The sequence below is a fragment of the Vulpes vulpes genome, chromosome 16 (assembly GCF_048418805.1).
Source record: "Vulpes vulpes isolate BD-2025 chromosome 16, VulVul3, whole genome shotgun sequence".
NCBI lineage: Eukaryota > Metazoa > Chordata > Mammalia > Carnivora > Canidae > Vulpes > Vulpes vulpes.
Window position 1 is genome coordinate 92,342,719 of NC_132795.1, and position 14,077 is coordinate 92,356,795.

The 14,077-nt window shown below is 35.5% G+C and overlaps 1 long non-coding RNA gene across 1 annotated transcript in view; it reads left to right on the forward strand.

Moving 5' to 3' along the window:
• The window catches only part of LOC140596015 (uncharacterized), a 75,951-nt gene that overhangs the window by 3,073 nt on the left and 58,801 nt on the right, over positions 1 to 14,077 (forward strand). Inside the window, exon 2 of the long non-coding RNA XR_011998038.1 lies at positions 12,863 to 13,007. This is a non-coding gene — a long non-coding RNA (uncharacterized lncRNA). The remainder of the gene's footprint in view (positions 1 to 12,862; positions 13,008 to 14,077) is intronic.

Genomic DNA, 14,077 nt, shown 5'->3' on the forward strand with positions numbered 1-14,077 from the left:
GATAATACCAAGTTTTCTAGTTTTTGTGCGACTGGAGTTCCAGATGAGAGAGAGGTGAGAAAGGGTGACAGAAAAAATATTTGAAGTAATATAGCTAAAAATTGGACAAAAATTATAAACCCAGAGATTCAAGAAGTTCAATAATCCCTAAGCAGGGTAAGCACACGCACTCAAAACCACTAAAAAAGACATCGTCATCAAACTGTTGAAATCTTGCGGTAAGAAGAAAATATCAAAAGCAGCCAGTGGGAGGAAAGGCACATTATGTATAGAGAAACAAAGACGAAAATTCAATAAACTTCTGATCAGAAACTATGCAAGTCAAAAGACAATGAAAGGGCATTTATAAAAGTGCTGAAAGAAAAAAAATTCTGTCACATAGAATCCTATATTTAGAAAAAATATCTTTCAATAATGAAAGCTAAAGAAAACAAAAGCTGAGAGAATGTTGCCAGTTACACTGCACCACAAGAAATGTTAAAGCAACTTTTTCAGCATTAAAACACACACACACACAAAAAAAATAAAAATAAAAATAAAAATAAAAACACACACACACACACACACACACACACACAGAAGCTTGAGTTTGTATTAAAGAATGAAGAGTCCTGGAAATGGTTACTATATAAGTAAATACAAAAGGCTTTGCCCCTCTCATTTAGAAATTCTTAAAAAAATAACTGACTACTTAAACAAAAATACAATACTGTTTTATAGAGTTCATAACATATGTAGAAGTAAAATGCTTGACAATAATAGTTCAAAGGATGGAAGGGAGAAATGGAATTACATTGTTAGAATTTACATTGTATGTGAAATGTACTAATATTTGAAGGTAAATTGTGATAAATTAAAAATGTACATTCTAAATCTTAGAACACCCATCAAAAATAAAACAAACAGGTCTAGCTAATACGTCAACAGTGGGGATAAAATGAAATCCTAAAAAGGTATGTTTGAATGTAGAATCAGAAATACAAAGAAATCTGTGTCCTTAATGACTGTAGAGCTGACATAGCTTCTAGAACACAGGTTTCTAGCTCTTGACCTCTTTTAAGTGATTGAGAAATAAACTTCTTTCTAATTCATAGGCATTGTTATTTTATATTTTATGTTATGTACATAATCAGAATAGCTGCCTGCTTATATTAGTTATGGACATTCTATGTCCATTCTATGTTATGGACATAATCAGAATAGCTACCTGCTTATACTAGTTTCATGAAGTAAAGTATATTTCCCAGAATCAGGCAAACCCACACATTGCTCAAGATTTGGTCTCATTGGCAGCAACTTCAACATAATTCTGGAGTTCGTGTAATTGTCATTAAAATTACGAGTATAGTTTATCTTTTGTATGAACATCGCTTACCATTAGTTCAATCAGTTTTTCTTGAAAGAGGAAATACATGTAGAGTCCTTGGAATAGAGAAAATGCTCAGTCAATATACACTACTTTGAAACAGCCTCCATAATAAGGTTGAGATACCCTAATTTATTTATTTTTTAAAAGATTTTATTTATTTACCTGAGAGAGAGAGAGACTTCGAGCAGAGGGGAAGTGTAGAGGAAAAAGCAGATTCCTCACTAAGCAGGAAGCCCAACATGGGGACTCGATCCCAGGACGCCGGGGTCATGACCTGAGCCAAAGGCAGATGCTTAACGATCTGAGCCACCCAGGTGCTCTGAGATACCCCAATTTAGATATATTGTGAGGTTTGTACTCCAAAGTTAGGTAGAAAATAAAAGTGGCATTCATTTATCTATGAAAATCAGTGAACCTCTCTTTGAAATTGTGTTCACCGTACTCTTCTTTATAGTTCTTCAAAATCGGCAGTGTGAAACTTCAATCACAGGAAATGAGTGCACCTTCGCTCACCCTCTACTCAGTCTATTTGTCTAGTTTAATATTTAACAGTTCTTTGACCAAAGCAGCTATCCTTTTTTGCTTATCTGCACTTTCAAATTTGGTATATTCAAATATCTAGTCATTTCAGTAAAAAATGACTAATAATTAAGGTTTTGTTAAATCTCTTAAATTCTAAAAACCTCTTGATCTTAGGAATTTGCTCAGTAAATTCCAGTGTTTCCTCCACCATCTGACTACATAAAAATCAACTAGAACGATGTTTCTACTCTTCCTCCAAACATACATGAAAATGATATTTAGAATATGAATATAAGGAAAAATCACAGTGTTAATACCTTTCTCCAAAACATCATGCAATTAATCTAATTTGCTAGAAAATGATGTAGAGGGAATTGGATACACCAGGTTTTTCTTATGATTTGAAAAAAACTGTTGCAAACTTATTTTTCTCTTTTTACTGCAAATGTTTTATCTGCAGCACATGAACATACCTTTGCATATTTTGTCCAAATTTCTCATATTTTATACTGACAATGATTATATCCTGTTCATAGATGTTAAAAGTTGGGCTTTTTTTTTTTATTAGAAATGCAGGCAGACTTCTTTTTGAGATCTGGGAGACCGTAGACTACATTTGAATTCTTGCTGAGACACTCAGATTTGAGAGTAATAATATTGTGTGTTTGCATTTTAATATTCAGGTATCATGTAGGTTGTCTCTTAAAATTTCTATCTTCCAATAGTCTTCCCTAAAATAAAATTATTCTCTTTTAATGTTCTCAAAGTCTCCAAATAGCTCACAGTCAACATGGAACATGTTCCTATTTTAAACCTGTGAATGGCACACAATTTGAAGGCCTGGGCTTTCACTCAAAAGATTTGTAGGCCCCAAATGCTGTCTCTGACATTTTAGATATATTTGGAAAATGTCAAAGACAAGCTAGTTAAGATTTTAATTTTTTAAAGAAGTATGCTTATACACCAAAGAATGCAGCCTGTATATTTTCAGTATTAGGCCAATCAACACGTATGCAAACAGTTATTTTGGAACTTTAAAAAATACTAAATAATGAAAGAAGTGGAAAACTCATGGAGAGAAGATTTAGATTGTGTTACCATCCCTATTGATTTTTCTGCTCATGGAATAATTACTTGTACTTTTATACCTCACATTTCATGCATTCTTTCATCAAATACTCATTGAGCATAGTGCCAAGCTATGGATGTAAAGATTAATTAGTCATGTTTCCAACCCTTGGAAAGCTTATAAGCAAGTGCATAGATAAGTACAACAAAATTTTTTTTAATTTTTTTTATTATTTATTTACGATAGTCACACACACACACACACACAGAGAGAGAGAGAGAGAGAGAGAGAGAGAGGCAGAGACATAGGCAGAGGGAGAAGCAGGCTCCATGTACCGGGAGCCTGACGTGGGATTCGATCCCGGGTCTCCAGGATCACGCCCTGGGCCAAAGGCAGGCGCTAAACCACTGCGCCACCCAGGGATCCCACAACAAAATTTTATAACCACTTTTCTAGAAGTATGTTTAGGAAATAATGGGTACATAGACAAGGGAATAATCAGTTTTACATGAGAATGCAGTCAGAAAACACTTCAAAGAGGAGATGGTGGTTGAGCTAAGTCCTGAAACATGTCCAGGTGACCAAGGACATTTTAGTAGAGCTTGCACTATGAGAAAAAACATGGAAGATGAAATAGCATGACCTACTTGGAGAACAACAGGCAATTTGGGCCAGATCATAGGGTATGGAGTGAGCACCCTGAATCATGAGGTTAGGTAAATTTTCTGGGATCAGATCACAGAAGTCCTTTTATGCCATGCCATGCCAAGGAGTTTGGCAATGAGAAACTGTTGAAAGAATTTAAACAGAAGAGTGATACCAATCATATTTGTGTTTGAGCAAAGTGACCAGTTTAAAGAATATGTAATAATTGAGGTGAGAGATGATGGACACACTAAGTAGCTGTGGGGAATGGAAAGAAGAGAACAGATACCAAAGACATTCGAGAGATAGAATAGGACTTAATTGCTGATTGGATGTGGGAGGTGAGGGAAACAGGAGACAAGGATAATTTTGAGGTTTCTAGCTATGTAACTGGACATTACACATTGAAGCTATTCGTTAATAGTGAACACCAGAGGAGAAGCAACTTAGTGGAGAACAATGAACTTCATTTTGGACAACAGAACTGGAAGTGAATGTAATGATACCCAGAAGGCATGAGATAAATATTGAGTACTGATGCCACTGAACCTGGGAATGGATAAGAGCCCTAGGGAAAGGGGTGCATGGGTGGCTCAGTTGGTTGAGTGTCTAACTCTTGATTTTGGCTAGGTCATGATCTCAGGGTCATGAGATTGAACCCTGCTTTGGGCTCTGTGCTCAGCAGGGAGTCTGCTTCTCTCTCTTTCCCTCTCCCTCTGCCCCTCTATCCCCCTCTCAAATAAATAAATAAATAAATAAATAAATAAATAAATAAATAAATAAATAAATCTTTAAAGAAAGATCCTCCAGTGAGTGTGTAGAGTAATACCAATAACAACAGTTAACATCTATTGCATTATTATGATCTTATTTGTACCAAGTGTCCTGCTCTATGTTACCTCATTCAATCTTTGACAAACTCTATGAGGTTAAGTACTCCTGACTGTTAATTTTATGTGTCAACTTGACTGGACCAGGTATTTGGTTAAACATTATTTCTGGGTATGTCTCTGAAGGTGTTTTTGGATGATACTAACATTTGAATCATTGGACTAAGTAAAGCGAATTGCACTGTGGGCCTCATCTGATCAGTTGAAAGATTGAATAGAACAAAAAGGCTGACCCTTCCACAAATAAGGAGGAATTTCCTACTGCCTGACTGCCTTGAGCTTGGATATTGGCTTTCAGCTATTTGAAAGTCCTGGTGTTAGCAGGGGTCTCAGTTCTAACCTCCGCACTACCAGTACATCTCCTGTCCCTCTATAGGCATTAAAACCCTGGCCTCAGGCCCATAAGGCCTAGATTTAAGTCTGACTTTGAGTCCCTTTCTCCTGACACAACATTTTTTTCCCTTGGGCAATAGGATTTCTCTCAAGCCCAGGATGTCTATGTATTGACATGGCTGCAATGAGCTCAATCTCTCAAGCCCAGGATGTCTATGTATTGACATGGCTGCAATGAGCTCAATCTGCCATGTTGTGAGAGCCTAGTTTTTATTCACTTTTGAAAATGATTTCAAATACTTTGCCATAATTACCTATATTCTTATTTTCTAAAAATCTTTTTACCAATACCTTTAAGAATGTATCTGACTTGTTCAAGTACAAAAGAAATACACTGACCATGAAGCATTACCATCTCTGAAATAGTAGTATGTAGACACAGTTAGGGAATACTGGCGAGCCAGGCTAGGGTGTGGAAGGGGTTTAGGGTAAATAGCCATATTTAAAGTTGGCAAGTTATAGGGCTCTAACTTCATGATGTTCACTTTAATTCTCCTTGTTTCACCCCCCAAGTTAGGTTGGTGCCCCATAACCCAATCTTTCTTTGGTAGTTTTCTCTAGTTCTCTGACTTATGTTGGTAAGTAAAATAGTAAGTTACTCTCTAAACTCACCAATTTTTGTTTTGTTTTAACATCTTTTTGTAGACCTGAGTACAGGAATCCTGGACTTTGCCAATAAAAATTTCCTACTTAAGTTCTGCCCTTCTCAGTATTAATGTCTCACAATTAGATCTCCTGAACTGCTACTGCTCTAATATTTTCTCAGATAATTCCCCCATTCAGTTTCACATGCTGCCTTAAGCATCTGTGTCTCCTGCTTGTCCTGCCTCCACAGTTACCTCTGGGAGATCAGTTTCTTCACAACCCCACCCCGCTGTGTCACTGCTTAAAACTCCCAGCCTCCCAACCTGAGTCACCACACGCCCCCTTCTAGTGTTACCAGCCGGGGATCCTACCCCCAGCCTGTCTCTTCTCTGATAAAATCAGCATTGCATGTTAGCAGAGACACACCATTCCATCCATTTGGCCAGACTTGGCAGCCTGGAGTTTTTCAGTTTATGAGAGTATGTTTTTAATGCAGCATTTATAGATCTTAGAAAATTTCAAAGTATACAGAAAAACAGAGAATAGTCCAATGAATCCCATGTATCCATCATCCAGCTTGAAGAATTTTCAACTTCTGGTCAACCTTGTTTGGTCTCTATCTCTACCACACCCACTGATTTATTTCAAAACAAATCCCAGATGCCATATAATTTTATCTGTATATCCATATGTGTCTTTTAAAAACAGTGTTTTATTTTTTAAAATATTTTTTTTATTAATTTGAGACAGAGAGGATACAAGCAGGGAGGAGGGTAGAGGGAGAGGGAGAAGCAGACTTCTCACTCATGCAGGAAGCCTGATGTGGGGCTCAATCCCAGGACCCCAATGTCATGACCTAAGCCAAAGGCAGATGCTACTGAGCCACCCAGGCACCCCTAGATATCTTTATTTTAAAAACAAAACTATAACTTGATTATCACACCTAAAAATAACCCCCTGAATATTTTCTTAATATCCTCAAATATCCAGACAGTTTTTAAGAATTGAGATACAAAAATCCATTAGTTGTTATTATCTCTTAAGTCTCTCTTTTTAAAAAAGCTGCATATTATGAAAATTTTCAAACACATACAAAGTAAGAAATATAATATACATACAAAACACCTAGCTTTAATCATGACCATCAGTCTTTTTTCTTGTATCATCTATACCTCTACCCACTCTCCAATTTCCATTCCATTATTTTTTAACAGTGTTTGTACATATATTTAAACATACAAATCTTAGTTGTGTAGTTTTGACAAATGGATATACCAATGTAACCCATATCCCTATCATCACATAGGAATTTACATCTCCCTAGATGGTCCCCTTGTGCCTCTTACCCCTTCACAGGCAACTTCTATGTTGATTTTTATTTTAACCTTAGATTAGTGCCTGTTCTAGGCCTTTATCCTCTTTTATGTTTAGCTTCTTCTCAGTACAATGTCTGTGAGATTCAGTCTGCTTCATATAATTGCTATCACTACTACAGCATGTTTATCCTTTCTCCTGTTGATGGACATTTGGTTAATGAAGGTTTTTGTTATTGAGAATAAAGCTGCTATGAACATTCTTCCATAAGACTACCAGTGCTTAAACTTTTTTTAAAGGTCTAAGTGGGGTGCGTGTGTGTGTGTGTGTGTGTGTGTGTGTAGTTGGTTATTGTTGAGGAATCCAGGTCATTTGTCCAGTAGAATGTCTAGTCAGGATTCTGCTGATTGCATCCACTTATGTTTTACATATTCCTCTGTCCCTTGAATTTTCTGTAAATTGATAATTAGATCTAGAGGCATAAAAGATTCAAGTTCAATTTTGTCAAGACTGTTTCAAAGGTGTTGTTGTGCACTTCCATTAGAAGATCACAGTGATGAGTATTCTTTTATTTGACGCTGTAACTTTGGGATAGGTTTCTAGAAATGAGATTGTTGGATTAAAGGGTAAATGTATATAAACTTTCACTAGATTTAACTTATGAGATTTTCAGGTATGTATTATAAACTATAATATGCTGTCCAGTGAGGTATTGGTTGTGGTAATTTTGCTACGTAGAAATACACATACACACACACAGTTGAATCTCATTATTCGTAGTAGTTATGATCTATAAAGTTGCTGCAAACACTGAATTAGTGAGTACTGAACCATGCCTCCTAGAGGAAAAATACAAGGTTAAGATCCTGTGAGCGTCTGGTCACAACATTTTAGTCAACTGAGCAATAGATAACCTTATTTTATGTGTACTTCTGCTTAAAGACAACTTATTTAATATATATTGTTGATTCATTAATATTGAGCTCACAGTCAACAGCACTATAACTCATGCCTAAACGAAACTTATCTAACACACGTATTTTCTCTGAGGGCAACAGCACAGCCTTCCTATGCTTAGAAACATTAGACAGCAGCTCAGCACTATGTTTGTGAGCCCTTTTAAACATTGAAATCACACACACACAAACAAAAGCAGAAGACATAAAAATTTGAACAACCTAGTGCTAAATGGACCACAAAATGGACACTTATTTACAGTATGAGATCTAAGACAAGTTCAGCCTCAGCTAGGTATGTGGGTGCCAAGAGACTCAAATTTTGTGGGACTTGTGGCATGTCCATGAATGATCTGTGAAAGCACTATGAGTATTAATTTGGGAATTACAAGTATTTTTAGTGAGTAGGCAAAATCACAAATACGTACTCCATGAAGAATGAGAATCAACTCTATACATAAAACAGGGTTAGCATCTGTTTCCAATCCCCCAGAAATTGGGCAACTAAAAAGAAGAATAAACGTATTCTTTTCAGCAGGCTCAATGGGACTTATATTCCCATGAGAGCTAGGCTTGATGGAGGTATCCTGTCTCAAAAACGTGTAGACTGAAGCGCAACCATAACTCATCGTGATAGGAGATGTAGGTAAATTGGGTCTTAGATATGCTAACATTTTTACTAAGAAAGAACCCTCCTTAGGTGAGAAAAATATCGTATATAGTGGTGGAAATGGCATGAGATTTAGAAAGTATAGAAGTGTCTAAGAAAGCTAGCTTAAAATCTGACCTGAAAGAAAAGACTGAGGACTTAGTACAGAATAAATGCAAAGAATATAGTTCTAAGATGTTTCACTGAATGGGAGTGAGAGACATACTACCTAATAAGGATGTCTAGTGATGAGAAGAATCAATTTACCTGGGAGCTAAGAAGTAATAGAAACAGAAAATCCTTTGCCTCACTAATGAGAAGTAGTTCTGACTTGGACTTGAGGGTATATGTATGGGAAGCCATAGTGAAAAAAGACCAAGTGAATCCAGAATATGGTTTAAAAAAATTATCTTGTTCTAGGTATGAACCTTAGAGAGCCAATTTGTAAAGAGTTTGATTGATTAATTAATTAAGTAATATCAGATCACTATAATAATAAATAAATAAAACAATGCCTGGTGGTTTACATATTGAGATAGATATTCTGCTCCCAAGTCCTCCGTAAATTATAGTCTCACATTTGGCTCTCCACATATTGAGCAAAAGCTGGTATAAAAATTATCAGAGGAGTGCCTGGGTGGCTAGGTCTGTTAAGTGTCTGCCTTTGGCTGGGGTCATGATCCTGGGGTCCTGGGATCAAGCCCTGCATTGGTCTCCCTGCTCAGTGGGGCACCTACTTCTCCCTCTCCTTCTGCTGCTCTCTCTGCTTGTACTCTCACTCTCTCTCTCCCTCTCTCCCTCTCTCTGTCAAATTAACAAATGAAATCTTAAAAAAAAAAAAGAGAGAATTATCAGAGACACTAGAGCCAACACATAGGATAACAGCCATATTTTTCAAATATACCATGACAATTACTTTCCCACCTCTTATCCCTAATACTATTCTCTTGAGAGGCAACACAGAAAATATACCACTAGATTTTTGCTTCAGACTTACCCTTAAAATTTCTCTAGGTTAGATATCAGGCTGAAGATATTTCTTGAAGTCGAGTCACAGAGACATTCTAGTGCTTGACCACAACACTTATATCCCTATGGTGAGACTCCAGACTCCTTCCCAGCCCCAACCAGGATTCCCATAAAACTGTCCTATAATTCTCTTTCCTAAGACGCTCTTATAAATAGCATGTCCTAAATCATGGACACTAGCCTAGGTTTCCCTTTTTGCTTATTGGACATCTTGCCTGCACTCACTAGTTTCTCTCTGGCTTTAAGAGTTTCAAAGGCCATCTCCAGGAGGTGGGAAAAAAAATTCTTCGAGGTAGAGGTGGAAATGGTACTAGAAAAGCCCATTTGGATTATATACTTTTAAAGAAAGTGACTTAGATCATATGAAGATTATCAACACAGTAACAAACACCTACGTTTTAGTTTCTTACTGACCAGACTTAACAATATTTAGGGAAATCATGAGAAGCAATTCTTACTCCCAGAAGCCTAGAATTCAGGAAAGCTCTGCTTTTGCAGAGTCAGAGTCACTTTTGCAGAGTCAGAGTCAGAGTCATTTTGCTGACTGAGAAAAATAAAAAGGAATTTGGTAGAAACTTTTGTTATATATATATATATGTGTGTGTGTGTGTATATATATAAGACACATATATATGTGACATTTATATATATATATAAAGTAGGATTGATATGAAATAAAAATATTTTCATAATTTCAGGTTCAGTTTGAACTTTTGTTTACTTAATTTCTGAATTTCATTGTTCAATTAGAATCATACAATAACATGAGATTATTTTGCTATCCAAAGCAATTTGTTGCTATTCATTCCTCAACAATAGCTCTCTACCCTCATCTTTTACTCTCCAATTCCAAATTCCAATATTATTCAACTGGAGGATTAGACTGAGTGAGGAGTTGAAGACAAACAGGTGATACTTAACACAAAACAATGAAATACATAATGTAAGCATTCCATTTTTAAATAAGTTAGATGTTAAGAAATATAGCTGCTATGAATTTTTACTGATGACATGCCTGTTGTGACCTAGGCTATTGATATGGTTGGCCAAGCATGAATAGAAGACAAACATTTCTATACCTGGACTCAGGCAAACTGGTTAACTTAGAAGAAACTTCAAGTCTATATTTATCAATGGAGCAGAGAAAATGGAATCAAATGACACAGGAAGAAAAAAAGGAAAAAAAAAAGATAGCTATATGGTAAAAATCCCAATTATCTTGGGATCATTTTTCCAGCAATCAAAATAGGACCCATTAACCCAAAGGTCAAACTTCTGAGCTGCTAAAAAAAAAAAAAAAACAGTTTAAAAAAACTGTATACTACAGTTCACAAACTTTATGTAGAAAATGTTCTAATATTAAATTTATCTAAATAAACGTGATATTTCACTCCCCTCGTCACAGAAAATTAGAAGCAATAAATTTTTTAACCCTCAGTTACTATAGACTCTAACATTTATTGTGTGTTTACTGTGTGTGAGGAATAGTTACATAAATAGTTAATTTAATCCTATAAGGTATGTATTATTATTCCCCTCATTTCACAGACAAGGAGACAGAGGTAGAGAGAGGTTGTTAAATTTGCCCGAGATGACACAGTAGAAACCAGGAGGGTCAGGATTCAAATACAAGCATTTTACCAGAGACTACACTTTGAGGCATTAATGGCAGACATCAGGGACTGTAAATACAGTGATGAACAGGTGAGGAGGCTCCTGTTGTCAAGGTCTACAAGGGCCAGGGACCTGGAAGAGGCATGAGCTGGTAGGAGCAAGAACTGATGCTGACAGCACAAGAAGGCAGAGGTGTTGAGGGTTGGGAGTGCCAGACGCTTTACAGTTATTGTTTAATTCATTCTTTGCAACCATTCTGTAACTTAGAAGCAGCCCTTTCTCAGATGAAGAAATTGAGTTTGCGGAGCATTAAATAAATTCCCCCCAAATTGCATAATTTAGTAAATAGTGGACCTGGGATTTGAATCCAGGTCTGTCTGACATGAAGGCTTAATTTCTTTCTCCTATACCTCACTACTCTAACAAAACCTTAGAAACAGAGGAACTTAAAAAGTATTTTGTCTGCAATTCTGTATAAAAGGAAAAAGCCCTAAACACACTACACCAGCCTGTGAGAGTTTTGTTGAATTCATAAAGTGGTTCAATGTGAAAATGGTGCAATAAAATATGTACAATTAAGACCCTAATAATCAAGAACCAGTGACATTATGTAGATTACTCTCTGTTTAAGAAAACAGGAAAAAGTCTTGCACATTTTAAAAAGCCTAAAAATAGATATGGTTAAAATAAAACGTGCATTTAAAGGGACAAGCTTCAAGAATCTGGAAAATTCTCCTCTGTGGAATACCTCTTTTCTAATGACGCCAGATAAAGAAAGTTTCCTATATTGAGAAATAGTACAAATAGACATATTAAATAAAGGTTAAAAAAAAAATAAAGGTTAACACTATTTTGTGTCATAGGACCCAACAAAAATAGTCCCAACACTTTAATAGCAACTTGGATTATGTGTTAATACTGAATGATACAGTATCTAAAATGTGTTTCTACAAGCCGTAAGAAATTGTAATTTATCAGGGATTCAAGCTATTAGGAAAGTAAAATAATTGGATTTCTCCTCATTCTATACTTCTGTGAGACAAAAGGACACAGATGTTCTTCAAAGACCTATGAACTTAAGATTCAAATATTCAGCACCAAATAAGCCAAGGGTTTACTTTAAAGAGCAACATATATGGTATGTCTTACATACAATATTGAACTGTATTTCCTATCCTTTCTCTACAGTGCTGTGTTGATTGTTTTCATGACAACAATCATGACCCATAGTTTGCCCTCTAAGCTATAAAAAGACAAAAAAAGCTAAAAACTACATTCAATGTAATTTGAGAACAATACATTCAATTACCACCTTTAAAAAACGAGCCAACTATTGCGTATCTAAAATCTTTCAGATAACCCAAATACTAATTATAAAATTTCATTATCCAGTTTATTCATTAGAACACCTGAAAAAGTATTTATGAAAAATATTCCTAGAAATATAAGAAAATATTTTCATCTACTGCACATTACTTTTATTGACTTGCATGTTCTTTTAAAGTTCTATGCCCTGCTTAGGTGTTGGATGTATTTTTAATGAAAAATTTTAATAATTTAAAAATAGCTATTAAGAAATTTTCAGTTGGTTAATGATCATAGATAACATTCAAACAAAAAATACCATTTGTTACTGAATAGCTTTAACATTTTACTTGGGTTGCAAGAAAACTTTGTATGGGAGCTAATTACTTAATTTAGATGTATATATTTGTTCACTCAGAAGTGATGCTTTGTCAATGACAAAAACATAATTATGCATAAAGTTAGTTTTGTTCAAACCTTTTTTGCTAACTTTTAAAAAGATTTTATTTATTTATTTGACAGAGCGCAAAAGAGAGAGCACAAATGGGGAGCAGGAGAGGGAGGAATAGGCTCCTTGTTGAGCTAGGAGCCAGATACAGGCTCCATCCCAGGACTCCAGGACCATGACCTGAGCTGAAGCAGACGTTTAACCAACTGAGCCACCCAGGTACCCGTCCTTCTACTAATTTTTTTTTTAAATCAAAGAAATGTATGTAGTTTAAAGTAGAAGAGAAAGGAAAATATTTTCTTCCTGGGCAAATTCACGGTAGGTGGAGGATGTGTAGCTATAACTACTTTCTGTAAAGTTTCTAAGATAGTTCCAAGTTTCAATTTAAAAACCATGTTAAACCATTCATTTTGATTTTTGTTTCAAAGTGTTTAGACACCATAGAGGGTAATGATCTGATATTTTTGGGAAAATTTTACTTTGACTTTGTTTCTAAATGATCCTGAGGAACATTAAAGAGTTTCTATAGGTGGGTCCCACACTCATTGAAGACTTAGAGCATTTAATTAATAAAGGGTAACTGATTGTGAATAGGTCTTCTGATGGGCTTCAGAAATTTTATGAAATATGATCTGAATTTATAACATCATAGAGAGATCTATTTATGAAGCTTTATTATGCCAGAGACACTCTGAAAATTCTTTCTTCCAGTTTAAGGCTTCAAATAGCACATATATACTGATTAGTCTGTAATTTGGAAAGAGTCAGTCTATTACTAGGACAGCATTTCAACCATGTAAGAGAATATATTTCCCCTTTTAAAAACATTTACCCTTATTTTATTTTCTAAGAAATCATTTAAATATTGAATCAGTATGACAGGCCTTGTCAAAGCAACAATTGAGCAATTGGCATAGAATAGTAAAGTACTATTACCTAGATGAGGTTCAGATAGTAGATTCATTAAAAGAACACATTGTCCTGTTTTCTTCCTCTTTAAAGGAAGCATTCTAGCAGTAGCAGTGTAAAGACAGGAAGTACCTATTCCTTGCTTACTAAAAGAAAATGTTGAAAGGGAATCTTATCTCCACCTGCTTGACAGCTTCTCAGAAAAGACCAGTCTTTTAATTTCCTTTCCTTTTTCTCTTTACAACTTTTAATTGGTTCACATGTTCCAGACCTCAGGGGACAATGTGATTTCTCATTTTTAATGTGGCATATCCTCAATATCCTAATGCCCACACACAGTGAGTGTGATACTGGTGGCTCCTAAGACATACTTGTTTCTG